Source organism: Vulpes vulpes, chromosome 11 (assembly GCF_048418805.1).
Source record: "Vulpes vulpes isolate BD-2025 chromosome 11, VulVul3, whole genome shotgun sequence".
Taxonomy (NCBI): Eukaryota; Metazoa; Chordata; class Mammalia; order Carnivora; family Canidae; genus Vulpes; species Vulpes vulpes.
In genome coordinates, this window is record NC_132790.1 from 75,852,530 (window position 1) to 75,871,065 (window position 18,536).

Consider the following 18,536-nt stretch of genomic DNA (forward strand, 5'->3'; position numbering starts at 1 on the left):
TCTCTCCCTTCCTCCCTGTCCTGTGTATATTTGTCTTATTTGACCAAGTTTTAGAGTATAGGGACCATATATTTTACTTTTTTGTTTGTTGGCTGTTTTGGTCAATCCAATACACATATTAGTAGTTCTAAATATATCAGTTGGTTGCCTTTTTCCTGTTTTTCTCTTTTTATAAGGTAGCAATGGGGGCTTAGGAAATTGAATCACTCTAGAAAATGTGAGAACTTCGAAGTGTTCCAAATTATGAGACTATAGACAATAGAGTTAATACCAGTGTAAGAATGGTATATGTATATAGTAATAGCTCTAGAAAATTCAAGACAGTGCAAGATAGTTGTTAAGATATAAGAAAGATGTAATTTCTGTTGGATATATCCATTATATAAGTAACCAGAAAAATGTTCAGTAGAGTAGAAAAAAATTGAGAAATATAGAAAGTGGAAGGATTTGTAGAAGCATGAAGTACGAATGATTAGTTCTACGGAGTGATATGAACAAAGTAATCAATATGTCAGGGTAAATTGTTAAGAATGATGGATGTAGCATCTGGCTAGGAGTGACTTGTATAAAGCTGACAAATGTGATATGTGAATGTTAGTAAGTTGAAAACAAGAGGGGCACAGAGAGGTTAGCTTCTTACTACCAACTAAAGAGAAACCTACATGTTTTGGGAAAGATAAAGCTCAATTATAGATTTTCCCCCACTTTTTTTTATCATCAGCAAATTCTAAGTAAAAAGTGTAAATTGAAGCCTGAATCGGACTACTTTTATAAGGTACTTTTTCTTATCTAGGCCAAAATCTTCATGAAAAATTATTGTAAGTATAGTACCTGTTCATTGTAGAAAAATTAGAAAGCAATGAAAAGTATGGGGAAAATGAAAGTTAGTTATAGTTCCCAAAGCCTAAACCACTATTATCATTTAATTTAGTTCCATTCTCTTGAATTTTATATGGTCTGTCTCTCTCTGGATATAGGTATATGATATGCCTATGTGTATGTATAAATATATACTGCATATACATATATGTATGTGTCGGTGTGTAGCTATATTTATATAAAATAGGGATTATTTTATATGAAATGTTTTATAGCCTGTTCTTCACTTAACATTTGAACACTTTTCCATATCAGTAAAATTTTAAAGTGTGATATTTAGTGACTATCGGTAGCATTCTATTCTGAGATTATCCCTAAATTTATTTAAACATTTACTTAAACAGTTAGGTTTTCTTTCACATATACAAACATGTAAGTACATGTACCAATAATTTGCAGTGAACCCCTAATGAGAAATTTTGAGTGCATCCCCCATTTTCTTCAAAAAGTTGTTACCTGCACTGCACTGTGTGTCTTAGTTTGCCCTACAAAATTTATTTTACCTGTCTTCCTTAGTAAGAAGAACCTCAATGTTGTACCTGGGCATTATTACCAAAGTTGGAGACAGCATTTCCTAGCCTCTGAAATGTTTAGGTGTTGCCAAAGGACAAAGCTATGGTTTGTAAGTTTTAACCTAAAATAATACATGAGAATTAAAGGGAGCAGGGTGGGCCTTTTCCTCTGCTTCCTTTTTCTGTTGCCTACAACATGGATGTATTCGCCAGAGTGCTCATAGTCTTCTTGGAGCAGAAATAGTATGTGGTAGAGCAAAATGATGGAAGGAACTTGGGTCCTCAATGGAGCTGCCACATCAGTTTCTGATGGTTTATTTCTGGACATTTCCATGAAATTCTCTACCTTTTTTCCTTCTTGTTTAAGTCATTATATTATTACTTAAAAACAGTTTTTTGGGTAGCCCGGGTGGCTCAGCGGTTTAGCGCTGCCTTCAGCGCAGGGCCTGATCCTGGAGACCTGGGATCGGGTCCCATGTCGGGCTCCCTGCATGGAGCCCGCTTCTCCCTCTGCTGGCGTCTCTGTCTCTGTCTCTCTCTATGTCTCTCATTAATAAAAATAAATAAAATCTAAAAAAACACAAAACATTTTTTGGCATGGGAAGGGCATGACCTAATCCTATCTGATAAGGATACTATTGTTTAATACTCTATGTAGTAATGTGATAGATCAAATATAAGAACATGCACTATGTCCTGGTAGATTTTAGTTCTATACTGCAAACAAAAATCTACTTTGAGACAGGAGAGAGATAATTGGTATTTGAAGGAAAGTACTTAAAATGGTACATAATTTCTGGATATTTTTGATAGCTATATTGCTAAATTTTGTTCTCAAGTACTTTTAATAATTACTACAAATATTATTTTAGAAAACACTTGGTAGCCTTTAGGCAAAAATAAACCTCCTAAAAACCCAAAACAGAACTCACAAAACAACCACAAACCATTGAGGATTGTATATTGTATTGTATCTGAATAATCCCTCCAAGCCCTATGAATTTTTAATATTATTAAGTATCTTGGCTAGTCATGTTGACAAAGTCGGCTCGTAAATGTGACTTTTAATGTTCTCTTACTAACTTTATTGGAAGAATCTTGATAAATAAAAAAACATTTTTGTTACTGTAGACTTTTTTTTAGTATTGATTCTTAGAAAGTTATTCATAACTTAAGTGAAGAATACACATTTAAAAAATGAATAAGGGGTGGCCCCGGTGGCGCAGCGGTTTAGCGCTGCCTGCAGCCCAGGGCGTGATCCTGGAGACCCTGGATCGAGTCCCACGTCGGGCTCTCTGTATGGTGCCTGCTTCTCCCTCTGCCTGTGTCTCTGCCTCTCTCTCTCTCTCTCTCTGTCTTTATGAATAAATAAATAAAATCTTAAAAAAAAAGTAAAAAATAAAAAATGAATAAATATTTTTTTGAGCAGTTGTACTTTTACAGAAAAATTGAACAGAAAGTACAGAGTTCCCATATACCCCTTTCAAGGGTATACATTTTTTTTCTAGGGTATTCCACTGCGTATAATGTTACACACATAACAGACTTTACATCTCTGAACCAAATCTGTGCTATTTTATAAGAGGAAAACCATGTACTACTAAAAATTATTTTATTCTACCCTAAGGTTTGCCATCCTCAGCACTATTAACATTTTAGGCCAGATGATTTTCTGTGGGGGTCTCTTCTGTGTATTATAGATATTTAGCAACATCTTTGATCTCTACCTGCTACATGCCATTAATATTCCCCAGTTATGACAACCAAAAATGTATGCAAACATTGCCAAATGTCCCTTGGGAGGGAAATTGTTTCCCAGTCGAGAACCATTGCTCTACCCAATTTATGACAGTTTAGGATTTGATACATTTTTTTAGGTTGGGCTCAGATTTAAGGGATCTATAGTTCAAGAACCTTTATGGAGAAGTTGTGTAGATGAAGTTAGAATCTTCCCTTCCACTTGAAGACTGTAGGCAATCTTCTCTTCAAATGAACTATATTGTTTGAATTTATTCTCTGTAATGCATAAGAAACCCACATCTCTGTGCACAAGGCTGTTATAGTTTGGGATCTACTATTTCTGGATTTCAGAAGTACTATACTATGGGTATACTCTAAAAACTTTAAATGTCCAACAAAGACTGATTTATGAGGTCAATGGTGTTTGGTCTCTATGTGGTGCTCTAATTAGATTGTCAATATATTCAAATTGTGGCAGTTAAGTGATCTCATGTATTCTATCAAGGACTTTGAGCTTCTCAAATTGAGGATAGCATTAAATGTCAGCCAATCACTTTGTCCTTCAAAGTTTTTGCCTTCATATCTGAAATCCTGCCAATTGTAACAGCTTGTGTGTCAGTTCCAATAGAGGAAGCTAGCCTCTGTTAGCTTGCACTTAGTCCACTAAAGACTTCTAAAAACTTTACGTAGTTTACAGCTAATAATGTCCACTTGCCATTGCTACTTTGTGCAATTATAAAACCTTGTTCACTAGTAATGAAATCTCATCTATAATAATTATTGTTTTACCTCTGCAGAAAATTTCCAAACACTTGGGGAAAATAGGAAAGCTATCAGAAAGGCAGTGGCACCATTATACTGTAAGTATTACTTTGGAAAAGAAGTGTAAATTAAGAATATTTTAAGTATCCAGTTTGGGGGAAAATATGTAGGCAAAGATATTATATGTAAAATATAGAGCAGGATATATTATAATCATATTAATAATTTATAAGAACTAATCCAATGCAGTCCTTTAAAAATTGAAAATGTGTTCTTATGTATTGAGATGAGGATTTTACCAATAGCACTGAAAAATATTTCTAATTCTAACAAGGATTGATCTAGTTTATGTACATTTGCTTATTTAAAACTATCAGAATCCTGAAAATCATTGTAGTTTTGTAGGCTTGTGATTTGTTTGGGTGACTTATTGTTTAGGTTATTTTGCAGAATTATTTATTTGCTGATTTATTTATGTATTTCATTATTTATTTATTTGATTATTTAGTAAATTATTTATCTGATGAATTATTAATACATCTTCATGACATGCTTTAAATTATTTATAACTTAATTTTGAGTTTATTGCTTTTAGAGCCTGCATCGTTACTGACTAGTTTTGATTTTTTTCTTTGCAGTTCTTTAAAATTAAAGTATTAGCTCTAAGGCAAAAGTGTATTCATTGCAATGCCCAAGGACTTTTTTTTTTTTTTTAGTAATTTATGGTAGAGTTGAAATTTCAGTTATGCTTTGTTTAGCTCTAAATTTACCTGTTTAGGGTTACTGATGATAGAATGTTTATGTGTTGTGTGCATGCTCATTGTAGAGTCACTTACAAATTAATGATATAGCCTATAGTATGTAAACTGAGATTGAACTTGTAAACCTCAGTCCACATTATCCTTTGTATCTCTACAGGGCAGGTCTGTATTTCTTACTTGCTTTAGAATAACTAATATAGTCTTGTTATTTTGTTGTAGGGGCAAATCTATTTTACCACTGGGATATTTTTAGGAAAGTTCAGAGAAATGAAGTCCAACTTAGATTTGGATCCCTGAGATATAAATTTGACTAATGTAGCCTTTGTTTTTTTTTTTTTTTTTTTAATTCTCATTATAAGTGTATTTAGCAAACAATGTTATATTGAGACAGATTTTTATATCAGTCATGGTGACATATTTAATGTCCTATCTCTTATGGAAAGTTTTTTGCCACTTAATTTTATGAACTAAAATGGACAAGGGCCTTTATAAATGAAAGCTATAATTTCTCTGACTTTAGGTAATAATTCTCTTATGTAACATTTTTATTTTTAAATAAGATACTTCTTTTGTCTGATTTTGTTTTCTAAGGTAGTGCAGTTATTAGGGCTCTCTTATCAAATTGGTTTAATGAATAGGTTAAGTAGATATTTGGGTAAAAGAATGTCATATGTACAACTTAGTCTTCTTCTGTATTTGCCTGCAATGAATTACTGTGTACTTTACAGTTTTAACATTGCAGAGAAAGGCAACATTGTACAATTCAGGTTAGGATGCTGTTTTTTAATGTAATTTAATTATTTTTTTTTTTTGAGAGAGTGTGAGCGGGGGGTGGGGCTGAGTGTGGTGGGGAGGCAAAGAGGGAGAAGGAGAGAAAATCTTGAGCAGGCTCTACACCCAGCGCGGATCCCCATGCGAGGCCCGATTTCATGACCCTGAGATCATGACCTGAGCTGAAATCAAGAGTCAGATGCTTAACTGAGCCACCCTGGCACCCCAGGATGTTGTTGAAATATGCTGAAAATGGCCTCTGTAGAGAGGTTTTACTATGGAATGTAAATTATGCACATATATACCCACATTTCTTATTTTGAAATGTTGAATATATGAATATTTAATTGGAATATTCCTTTAGCGTCTTCATATGTTTGCCTTTAAGGAAGTGGTTTCACTTGATTTATATACATGGATTTAAAAATGTGTGTATTATACATATCTGTGACTTCTGTTTTGGAGATGAACAACCACAAATACTGTCAGATATGGAATTTTATTTCAAAATGTGCTTCAGTATGCCAATGTGGACTTCTTTTGAAGAAAAAATCTGCCTTCTCCAATGTTGAGCAAGATCTTACTATGTTAGTTGTCACAATACTATACTCAGACACACTATTAATATGTATTTGTGGAGTATTAGCTGTATTATCCAAGTGGTCTTCATCGAAAGATAAACGTGTGTGTGTGCACACATGCACACACATATGCACACATATGGGAAATTTTCTCCTGACATGAAAACAATTATTTAGAAATTGGTTTTGGAAGGAGACATTAATGGAGATTTTCATAATAATAGCTAGCATTTATTGAGCACTTACTGTGTGCAGGTGCAATGCTTCTATGTTTCACATGGATTGTTTGTTGTTTTTCACAGTGAGAGAAGTACAGTTATTGTGTTCATTTTATGAATGAGGAAACAGAAACTTGGAGTTTAAATAACTTGGTCATTGCCACACACATGGCAGTAAGTGATAGCACTGAGATTAGGACTCATTGAATCTGACTCTCAAGGGTCTTTCTTAGCCCATTACAGTTTTGCATGTGTAGTTGGTATTAAGCAGTTTGGGGTGTTTTTTTTTTTTTTTTTTTAAAGAGAATGTAATTATCTCTTTAATTTGTTAAGTATATTCACTTCATTATTACACTTTGTCATCTTTTCTAAATAGTGGGCAGTACTTGAGCTTCTTGAATTTTCTGATTTGATTCTTCTTATAATCCTGTATAGTGGATCAGAATTACATAAAGAAGAATTTGTGCCTCAGGGAGATTGTATGGTTTGCCTGGTAGATGTCCAAAACTCAGGCCTTTGGACTCTTAAGCCCAAGGCCATTTCCAGGGCTCTGTTTGTCAAATCTGATTTCCTTGTACAAATAATGGTATTATTAGAGTTAAATACGTATTGTTAAGAGTCTGATGTCTAAGCGTTTATAGGAAATGGCCACAAATGTATTGTTAACTCTAATACATTGTTTAACATACAGCTAAGTATTTTAACATGTGCATAAAAAGGATAAGAACATAGCCAGTTGTAATTTTAAACACTTAATTGTAATTATTTAAAAGATTCTGCAGAGTCTCTGGGAGTAAGGAAAAATGTTTTGACTTTGTGTGAGGTTAAGGGAATGGGATCTTTTAACTCTGTTTGCTACCTAAAGACAAAGAGACCTCTTTTTCATCCTGGGTCTGAAGCATACGAAAGGCATCAGAAAGCAGGTGAGCTAGAGTTAGGCAGTAGTAGAATTTGAGCGATGGTGTGAATGTTGTAAGTGGCTGCATATGTATGAACAGTAGGGTTCTGTGTGAATCACACAAAGTTTTAAGTTAGAGTTTCCAAGTAAATAATTAATGTTACATCATAAAATCCTCAAAATACATAATTTAGGTAATATGAAATACTGTAACAGCTAGGATGGCCATATAATTTATCTTCCAATTCAGGACACACTACTACAGTGTGATAGTATTATCTCACATACCTTTTGAGTAATTCCTAATACCCTTATATAACATACATTTAGGAGCAATCTTAATTCACACACAATGTCTTTAAAAATATTTGATTTTGTGATAAAACTGACTTCTTTTGCCAGTATTTGTATGTTTTTATTAGGCAACCAAGGCAGTTTGTGGTTCTGACTTTTATAAAGTATGACTGATGTTTCACAGCTTATGGTGTTACTATTGGGAACAGAAAGATGAGGATGGCAAAGTTGCTTATAGTATAATAGAGAGTTCTAGTTTCTCTTCATATCATACATTACAGGATTTCTATGTTCATTTTACCTTGCAAATCTTTTCATTGGTGGCATATTTTAATATTATACTGAAAACTAATCCTGTTTGTTTTACTTCAGAATTTATAATTTTATGTTGGATGATCCAGTGTTTTTTATCCCCCCCCCCTTAAAAAATCATGTCACATTTCATGTATATTGATACTTTTGCCAAAATATTTTTTAAAACAACTATTTATCCTTAGTAACATTTCTTTTTTCCTTAGTAACATTCTGTGTAGGAAAATAGGAATCTCTCGAAAAGGTTTTTTTTGTTTGTTTGTTTTTTGTTTTTTTTGTAGTTTTCTTTTTAATTTCCTATTGATAGGTATTTATCTAAAATGACATTACATTGTTAAGGTCATAATTAGATTATTAAAGTTCCAGTATTTTTGCCTTTAGAGCATAGATGATTTAAGTTCAAACAGATAACCACACTGGCATATTTTTGTTTGAATGTACAACAAAAAGAAAAATTCTTGTGCAGTAATTCTTATTCATTCATACGTATAATCTCAGAACTCTTTTTGTTCAGAAAGCCCTATTATGTCTGGAAACAAAAGAGGAGCTTCCTTGTATTCTGACTTGAATTTGCAAGTATAAAATACTTTGTAAAATACTACTGTAGTTGTAAGAGTAGTAGCATGACTTATATGTTGGCTCTGAGAGTAGCTCCTTTATAATTATGACAAGTGAGAGTACAGCCAAAGGTCACATTAAACACAAAATTTCTTTCACACCTCGTCCATTTTGTGGATAGCATGTGAAGTAGTGTAGGTCCCTGCACTGATATATTAAGAGAGCAGCCCAAGGTTGTCCTGTGGAAGTGTTTCAAATACCTTTCTCCATAACCTCCCATGTGGTTCCTAAATTTGGCATGAATGTATATTTGAATCCTGACTAATTAAATAGAACCTTATTAAATTTTGAGTTTGCAAAATAAAAAAAGGGGATTCATGCAGTAAGGATTTCTTGGGGCAACAAAATAATACATATAAATCTTTAATAATACTGAATATTATAAATATAGTATCTTTAGTGTTGATGTTGCTCAGTGAAACAATGAACACCAAACAACATAAAGTAACAATAAAAACAAAGTAAAATCCACACAGTAAAACAAAGTAAAATCCACACAAGTGAAACTATGTACGCATTGCCTGCCTATGTACATACAATTTGTGGATTATATCCTATTTTTTTACCCTAATTTGACTAAGTAAATGTTGGAATATTAAAAGGATTATATAGGAAAACTTTCTATTAAAAATTATATAAAGTGGATATACATATGACCTAGAGTGGTTATTAGATCTCTTTAAGTCGTTCTCTTTACACAATATCAAAAAATATAGTCCACAGAAAGGATGTTAAGATGATAAAATTGTCAAGGTAATAGTTTTTTGTATAATTGATAAGTGTTTCTTTGTTTTTGAAACACTTTTTTTCCTAGTGTTTTTCTCACTATAATATGCTCTTTGCTATAAGACTTCTAGTAATTTCTAAATAAGAGTGTGCTGCTTCAAAAGTGGAATTTTGGAAATTATGCTTTTTGTCACAATGACTGTGGGAGTGTTTTTGGCATTTAATAGATGTGGATCAGGGATGCTACATATCCTACAGTGTGTGAGACAGTCTCAGACTACAAAGGATTGTCCTGAGTACCACGTAACTTCAAGGTCTGCTTGCTTAAATTCTCTTCAAAGATAAAGCAGTGACACTTTCATGTATAATAGTACTGACAATTTTTTGTAAGATATTACACGAAGAATCTTTACTTGAGGGGAAGTTTGTGTGGAGAGGAAACCTAAGTAGAATAAAGAAATCCTCTCAAAATTCTGTGTAATTTACTTCACATTTTTCCACATCCATAAATAATATAAATGTTATTATATATAAAGGTTCTAACTAGAAATTTAGTGGAAAAGTTTTCAGTTTAGTAATGCCGTTTACTGGAGGCTCAAGAATACTTATTGCAAATATGTAACAAGATATTTAAGACTTTGTAACAACAAACTAAATTTTAAATTAATAGAACTCATTGAATTTTATAGTTAATAAGGAATGTTTAAAGATATTTCATGTTTGCCATCCTAAATATTAAAATTTCATTTTTTAGAATGATAAAATTATATATGTAATATAGTATAACATATAGTATATATTATGTAAATATATTAATGATAGTAAAATTATATTTTAAAATTATTATGTTGCCTTGTGTTCAGTATTCCTCTGATATCATTACAAGAGTTTATTTTGTACTTCTCTGTAACTTCTAATACTTTTTTTTACTTTGTTTATTATTTTTGGAAGATGTAGTCTCTATCATATTTTTAAGTACTAGAGACTTACTGTATGTATGCTTTGACAGTGTGGTAGTATTCCTGGGATATATTGTAACCACACCATACCATGTCTTAGCCTAGGTAATTGTTTGCCACTGCACTTAAAAATAAAACCCAGGTCAGTTGCACTCACACCGTATTTCATAATTTTTTCAATTTGAATGGTATAGAATTTGTCTTGGCATTTTAATCATTATTTCATTTAAGCTTCTTTCTGTCTTTATCTTCACATGAAATAACTTTTTGTCTTTAATCACTTACCTCAACACTAATTTTTATTGTTCTCCTATGCCACTCCTTTTTCATTTTCTTGTACTTCTTATGGTGAGTGAGTTCTTTTATCTCTTAGATCTAAATTTATTTATTATATACAGGTGCAGATATGTGACTCTTTTAGTCTCCTTTTCTAAGTAGCTACACCTAAGCATTTATTTAATGAAGTAAGTATTTTGTTATACTTTACTTTTATTTTTTATTAATATTATGGTTAGGGAATTAATATTTTAAAAAAATTCTTTGTGTAGTTAGATTTTATTATATCTGAACTTCATTTCAGGAGAGTACAGAGAAAGAAAGGGACATTAGATCTGGTGGGATTGAGAACCACTATTTTAGAAATATGTGCTTATTCCTCATAGTTCTTCCAACTCATGTACTTAAAGAATACTTCCAGATTAAATTGGAGCTTCTATCAAAACTAACAATTCATGTAGAATTAAATACTTCAGTATTGGGGATCCCTGGGTGGCTCAGTGGTTTAGCGCCTGCCTTCGGTCCAGGGTGTGATCCTGGAGTCCCAGGATTGAGTCCCACGTCGGGCTCCCTGCATGGAGCCTGCTTCTCCCTCTGTGTCTCTGCCTCTCTCTGTGTCTCTCTCATGAATGAATAAATAAAGTATTTAAAAAATAATAAAATAAAGTTTAAAAAAACCCAAAACGTCAGCATTAAACACTCTTCTAGTTAAGATTATGAGGATTACTCTGATTTCTTTGAAATTTTTGTAAGTGAAAATTAACTGCATAGGAAGTATATGTAATGAGTTTAAAGAGGTTTATTTTATCCATAAGATACCTAGATAGAGTAGGCACAGTTTTTCACTTAAAATTTGAAAAATAACTGATGCTAATTAATCAATTTTGGGGGAGATTCTGAAATTGATGAGTGGTATAATCATTTACAACCATTTTGAACTGTTGTTTATATCTCAAAATCATTCTCTTCATAGAAACTATACTGTTTTATTATTGGTTTCTTAAATGAAATCTAATTATAAAATAATCCAGTTAAACCCTATCATGAGTGAAATTGTGTGTGTATGCATGCATTTTTTGTATAGTTTCGTGTTTTTGTTTATCTTCAAAGTGACACTGTTTATAATCTATATGAGCACAACTTTAGAGATGAATGTGTAACAGTTTGGCAGTCATTTATTGGTTTAATGTAGACGCTCATCTGAAGGCTTAACAGCCATTGTCCTGGGTTTTCCCTCCAGTCTCACAGGCATCTTTGCCTAGGCAAAGAATGCTTGATTCTAATTGCTTCCTCTAGATTTTTTCTTCTTCTGGTTATTTTTTATTTTTCCTTCTGGTTTCTTTAGCTGCCACTGCCATTTTCATTCATGCTATAAGGTATTGAAGCAATTTAGAAGGTCAAGAATTTGATATCCTCTGACGTTGGATAGTTTTGTCCTGGTCCTTATTAGTGATTGCAACTCACTGTCTTTTTTTTCTGGTTTAATTTCCTTATTGTAGGCACATACATCTTAGGAAGGGTTAAAATGCCCTTATTTTACTCTCACACTTGATTAATAATTTGGCTGGGTATAGAATTTTAGGTTGTAGGTAATTTTCTTTTAGAATTTTGAAGGCTTTGTTTTATAACATTCAGTGTTTCTTCCAAGAAGTCCATAGTTTTTTCTCCAACTGCATATTGTTCTCTGCTGTGCATGACCTGTTTTTATTATTCTGAAAGCTTTTAGAATATTTATCACAGAATTTTTATGATGATGTGTCTTGGAATGGATTTTATTTGTTGTTTATACTGGGACTTGAAGGACCCTTTCATTCTGGAGGCAAGTGTTTTTAAGTTTGGGCAAGTTATCTTGAATTCATTTTTAAAGAAGAATTTATTCCCCTGTTTGTTAGTTTTTTTCTAGTTCTCTTATTTGGAGATTTGCTGCCAGGGTACTATAGAGGTGGCATGTGTGAGGCTGAATGTTACAGGAATATGGACAAAATAGTTTGCTTTTCCTTACTTTTTTTTTTTTAATTTTAGAAACTTACTTATTTGAGAGAGAGTGTGCGCGTGCAAGGGGTGGGGGCAGAGGAAGAGGGAAAGGGGGAGAGAGAATCCTAAGCAGACTCCCCGTTGAATGTGGAGCCCTGCATATCATGACCTGAGCTGAAATCAAGAGACACTTTACTAACTGAGCCATCCAGGTGCCCTGCCTCACAGTCTTTTATGGTAAGTTCTCTTATGAATTATTTCCCTTGATATGTTACTTCTCTATTTTGTAAAAATTTGAGATCTCTTTGAGATTTGGGAAGGAGAGGAAATAGACCCATCTGCTTAATCTTTTTTTGCATAAATCTTTTTATGTACTTTTCACTCCTTACCTCTTTTCATGGTTAATTTATCCTGCAAGATGCGCAGCTCTTGAAAGCTGTCTCTGATTTCTCGGTGATATCACCTCACCTTCCACAAACTTTTGTAGAGCACTTATTGTACCATGTTGTACTTAGTTTATTGCTTATCTTCATAATAAAAACAGGAGTTATCCTATTTTTACTGATATTTCAGTATAAAAATAGTATATCTTGAATGAAGACATGAACAAATATAGAAATGAAATAGATGATAGATAGCAACAGTACAGTTTTGTCAGAATTGTGTTATTTCTTATTTTAATCCTATTTGATGATTAATGTTTGATAAATAAAAAAATTTCATGGAAATTTACTTTTAGTGAAATATTGATACTGTTACTGTCCTATGGTAATCAAATTAATGTCTTTATATTGAAGCTAAAGTACAAAATAGTCATGAGAGTTTCAATGTAAGAGAGCATCTTTCTTAATGCATTTGATTAGGAATTAAGCTATAAGATATCAAAAAAACTAGTGAGGAGTTACATATTAAGGAGAGTACAACAGAATCATAGGAAAGAGATAAGAGTGGAAGGCAAACTCTTGTCTTTTTGGTTAATATAGCATTTTAATAATTCCAAATAATGAAACTGAAAATTCTAAGAGAACGGGATATATTTGTATTGTGAAAACTTTCCATTTCCCTAGACAAAAGGACAGCATCTGAATTAGCACGTGATTTTGTTAAAAGATCTTAGTCACTCTCTTGAATTCAAGTTTTGCCATCAGAATTACCTGTTGTCTCATTTTGGGAAATTTTCCTTTGATCATAATTTTGTTTTGTTTTATTAATTTTAACTTAGTAGTAGGAAATAGTTTTAACTTATTTGAGCCATGACTCACTCCTGTTTTCATTCAAGTTAAAATAAATCAGTCAGGAGCACCTGGGTGGCTCAGTTGGTTAAGCCTTCCACTCTGATTTTAGCTCAGGTCATGCTATTAGGGTCCTGGGATTGATCCCTGCTCAGTGGGGTGTCTGCTTGTCTCCATCTCCCTCTGTTCTCTGCCCCCTTCTCAAGTAAATAAATCTTTAAAAAGAAAAGTAAATCAGGGATCCCTGGGTGGCGCAGCTGTTTAGCGCCTGCCTTTGGCCCAGGGCGTGATCCTGGGGACCCGGGATCGAATCCCACGTCAGGCTCCTGGTGCATGGAGCCTGCTTCTCCCTCTGCCTGTGTCTCTGCCTCTCTCTCTCTCACTGTGTGTCTATCATAAAAAAAAAATAAAAATAAAAATAAAAAAAATAAAAAGAAAAGTAAATCAATCAGGAAATATATATTCAGTATATAAAAGTCCCTGGTTATTATAAAGGAATAATATATGTTCTAGGATATATATTATGCTATTATTATTATGTAATATATATTATGCTGTTATCATATTCATGTCATATCATGCTATTATAATGTTTTTATGAAATCATTCAAGTTTCAGAAGTTAGGGTTACACCAAAAAAGGTAGGTGCTGATTCTTTGGCTGTATGGCAATCTTTTGCTTCATAAAGCATGGTTTGGCAAACTTTGTATCCATGTATTTTTATTTAAATTCAATATTTGTGTTTTTAATAGTCATTTCAGGATAAAGTTAGAAATTTTTTCTTTCAAATTCACTAATTTTTTTCTATCTTGTAATTTGCAGTTTTATGAAAATATTTTCTAAGGTGTGTTAGTTTCACACGTATACTGTCTCTACTTCCCATTTCCACAGTTTCTCCTGTCTCCTTATCTTTTATTTTGTGTTCTACCTCATATGGTAGATGACATGGAACCCAGTACACACAAGAAATGTTATGAAAACTCAAGTACAAAAAGTCTTATGGAGGAAAAAAATGTAATTGTTATTGTGTAAACTTTTACAGTGGTGTCTAGAGCTAGAACTGCTTAACAGATGTGATTGCTTCATTGTTTCAAATTTATGCAATCAGAGTTGATTGGATTTGATCACACTGTAGTGGATTTATAAGATAAATTGCAATATTGCATGACATACTTCAGATAGAAAACATCAATATAAGTTGAATATGATTTCTTGTGTAAGATAACAAGCCAGTAATTCTTTAAATAAGATGGTTTCTACTTTGAGAGAATATTTATAAGTTTTTGTGGAAATTAACAGTGTCTTTTCTTCATGGTGACAAAAAAGTATATTAAACTTTTGTTTTAGTGTACAAATTTGATTGTAAATGAGAGGCATCTTGTTACTATTTAGTCATAGGTGACCTGTCAAATTTCCAAAGGCCTGTAAAGAAATGAGTCTGACCTTAAAAGAAATTTGACTCTAGAAAATTTTAACATTGGGGCAGCACAGGTGACTCAGCGGTTTAGTGCCTGCCTTCGGCGGAGGGTGCGATCCTGGAGACCTGGGATCGAGTCCCATGTTGGGCTCCATGCAGGGAGCCTGCTCCTCCCTCTGCCTGTATCTCTGCCCCTCTCTCTCTCTCTCTCTCTCTATCCCTCAATGATAAATAAAAAATAAAAAGCTTAAAAATTTTTTTTTTAACGCAAGATAAAAAGCTTGTCATTGTGGTACTGACTTCTTTAAAGATTTCATTAGATAAGTCTAAAAGCTTACTAGGAATTTCGCTCCCTCTCTCCCTCACTTCCTTTCTTAACAGGTAAAAGTTTAATATCTCACATAAACAAAGAAAATGAAAACATGTTCACTAATGAAGTGAAAGGTTCCCCCAGGGCAGTTAGACCCAAGGAATGGGAGTCAGGTTCTCAGTCAAGCCTGTTTGTTCTAACAGTAAATGATAGAACCAGTTATTTAAAAGCCCCTGCTAAGATTTTTAACTTTACTTAGGGAGTCTACCTGGTGGAATCCCTCCGTTCAGTTTTGAGATAAAAGCATAGGTCTCATGAGAACTTGCTTTGAAAATGTTACTAAGCCAAATCATTTGTGAAAAGAGGGTAGAGTTTTTAGTTCGTTAAGTTGGAATTTAAAAGTTTTAAAATATGGGGACTAGTCAAACCAGTGATTTTTAAGAAGGTAGGCTCTCATGTTTCAGGTAAGGATACTGTAAAATCTTTATAATTTTTTTCAGAAGAAAATTATTTACATCATGGCTTAGATTTAAGATACTTAAGAAATATTCCAAATATTTACAGAAGTACAGAGAAGAAATAGAACAGGCAACCTTGTATTTACCATGCAGAATTAGTATGTTAACATTTGCTGTATATATATTTTAAAAGCATTTTAAGCTCATTCCTTTCATAGAGATTAGTACCATCTTGAAATTGGTTTATAGCTTTTTTAGACTAATAGTACATTTATGTGTTCATCAACATTGAGTGTTTTTACTAACTGAAATAAATATTCTATTAGAATATTTATGTGGTTTGCTATTTTAAAATCCTTTTTACCCAGCATTGTTTCTGAGCTGTTCCTTCTATTTTTACATCCAGTGTATTAATTTTTAACTGTTCTCTATAATACTTCGTGATAGGACAATATCAGTAACACAGTTTTTGTATCTGTTTCCCATTTGATGGACATTTAAGAGCCAGGATACTTTGCACAGACTTTTTCCACAGATAATCATGTGGCTCTGCAGGGCTCAGGGTTTTCAGCACACGGGACAAATTGCTGTCAACTCTTAGAGCATTGTATCCAGTTTCTGGTATTAGGAAGCACTCTCAGGCAGTTTGGTGCCGCTAGAGCTGTGCATTGCTTCATCCTTTCTTGCTGAAGTTCCTCTATGGCTAAAAGCCAATTGCAAAGAAACCTGCGTGCAATCTTCTTATGCTGCTCTTTTTTTAAAAAAAAATATTTTATTTATTTATTCATGAAAGACACAAGAGAGAGAGAGGCAGAGACAAGGCAGAGGGAGCAGGCTCCATGCAGGGAGCCCGACGTGGGACTCGAACCTGGGTCTCCAGGATCAGGCCCTGGGCTGAAGGTGGTGCTAAATCACGGAGCCACCCAGGCTGCCCTTATGCTGTTCTTCTTAAAAAACATTTTTATCCTTTCCCTACTCTGTATATAAAAACATAAAATATTTTCTTTTGTATTTGTTTGAAAAAGATGTCTTTTGTTATATTTTCCACTCTTTACATCTTTGTTTTATTTTAACCTGTGGGAGGCTGGGACCCATGCTATTTGGGGGTTTATTTTTCTGTTGCAACAGGTGTACTGGGTTTATGCATAAATAAGACATGGTTTTGCTTAATATAAACCATATGATTTTGTGCCCAGGTAATACTGAAAGTGATAGACTCTCATTTATGAACATTTTGGAATTTTCTTTTAGAGATTATTTGAAAATTTTGTAATCTAGGTTACGTTCTTTGGACTCAAATTTCTATTATAATTTTCATTAGTTAGGCTTTATTTTAATGCACTGTACATTTTGGTAGAAGTCATGTATTTAAAAGTATACTTAAACATATATTAAACACTTAAGATTTAGATTGTGATGCACTCTAACACTTAAGATTTAGATTGTGATGTAGTTTATGAAATTCTTGGACTGTGTGCCCAGCAGCTTGAAGCTGCCTCATACAAGGCCAGATATTAGAATATTAATGTTATTAACCCTTTCATTGAAAGTATTTCTTCTTGAAATAAAAAAGATGCAATAAATTATTAGGTGTGCATCATTTGTTGTGTATTAGTACTGTTTCAGAAAGCTGAGGGCAGGCCCCGGTGGCTCAGCGGTTTAGCGCCGCCTGCAGCCCGGGGTGTGATCCTGGAGACCCAGGATCAAGTCCCAAATCGGGCTTCCTACAGGGAGCCTGCTTCTCCCTCTGCCTGTGTCTCTGCCTCTCTCTTCGCTCTTGCTGAATGAATAAATAAATAAATCTTTAAAAAAAAAAAAGAAAAAGCTGAAAAATGTTTATGCTGTATAATAAACAGATGCTGCTCTAACAATGCAATATATTATGTACCAAAAATGATCTCTGTTTTAATCATAGATGCTGATTTAATGAGACAAGACTAGTTGACATCAAAAATGGATTTAGGATATGATTTTTTTTCTGTGTTTTTTCTAAATAATTAATAGACACACCTTTTAACACCATTGTCAAAGTTATTTTGGAGTATTTCTTTGATTTTTTTTTTTACATATATTTCCTTTTTTGAGTTCCTAGGAATACATAATTGTCTCATAAACTCATTCAAAATAGGAAAATAATTTTAAAGAAGGTCCTCATCTTGCCCTATATATTCTTTTTTGCGTGGAAAAAAAAACTTGCATTGTTTTAAAGTTTCTACCTTTTTCTGAGGGAAGGCTATATATTTTTTCAAAATAACTTACTGGAGAGTTTCAGGGGAGTCAGCCAGTTAGTCCATGAATTGACTGTTGTGAGATAGTGATGCTTGAGGTTTAAAGTCTTTTTGATGCAGTATGTTTAGGTTACTGTCCGCAGAGTCTCTGGGACCTTTCCTGATCTATGAGTGAGTGAGCTTTTTGCTAGGCTCTACTTTCATTTCTGCTTCACTTGATTTTATTCCCTCAAACTCAACTGCAGTTGCTGACTTTGAGCTCTTAAATTCTTCTACATCTGGATTGTACATCTCCATTGACAAATTTGCCTTTGCATATGGTCAGATAATTCTATATTTGGAAAAATATTCCTATTGTGTATTTTATTCCATTGAACCTAGCAGAGTTAAATGTAGTTTGGATGCATAGGGAAGAATTAATGATTGGAAGATACAGAGTTGGTAAATTATTTATTCTGGCCCTGAGGAAGCTGAAAAGCTGAGTGAAAGACTAATAAATCATTTGTGGTAGTGCTGGTTGTCACTTCCAATTATTTTAGACGGTTTTGTGATAAACTGCAGCACCTGCTAGATATCCACACACCCTCCCTTGATGCTGGTGGTGCAGCTT

At 33.3% G+C, this 18,536-nt stretch overlaps 1 protein-coding gene across 30 annotated transcripts in view; it reads left to right on the forward strand.

Moving 5' to 3' along the window:
• The window catches only part of TBC1D5 (TBC1 domain family member 5), a 529,331-nt gene that overhangs the window by 37,806 nt on the left and 472,989 nt on the right, over positions 1-18,536 (forward strand). For 18 of the 30 annotated variants that reach the window (XM_072726774.1, XM_072726763.1, XM_072726790.1 and 15 more), the window contains exon 2: positions 3,929-3,991. The exons of 11 other annotated variants lie outside the window; for them this stretch is intronic. The gene's annotated coding sequence lies outside the window, so the exon portion shown is untranslated. Of the gene's footprint in view, positions 1-1,395; positions 1,502-3,928; positions 3,992-18,536 lie in introns of those variants that run through there. One more of the 30 variants, XM_072726792.1, reaches the window with a different exon arrangement.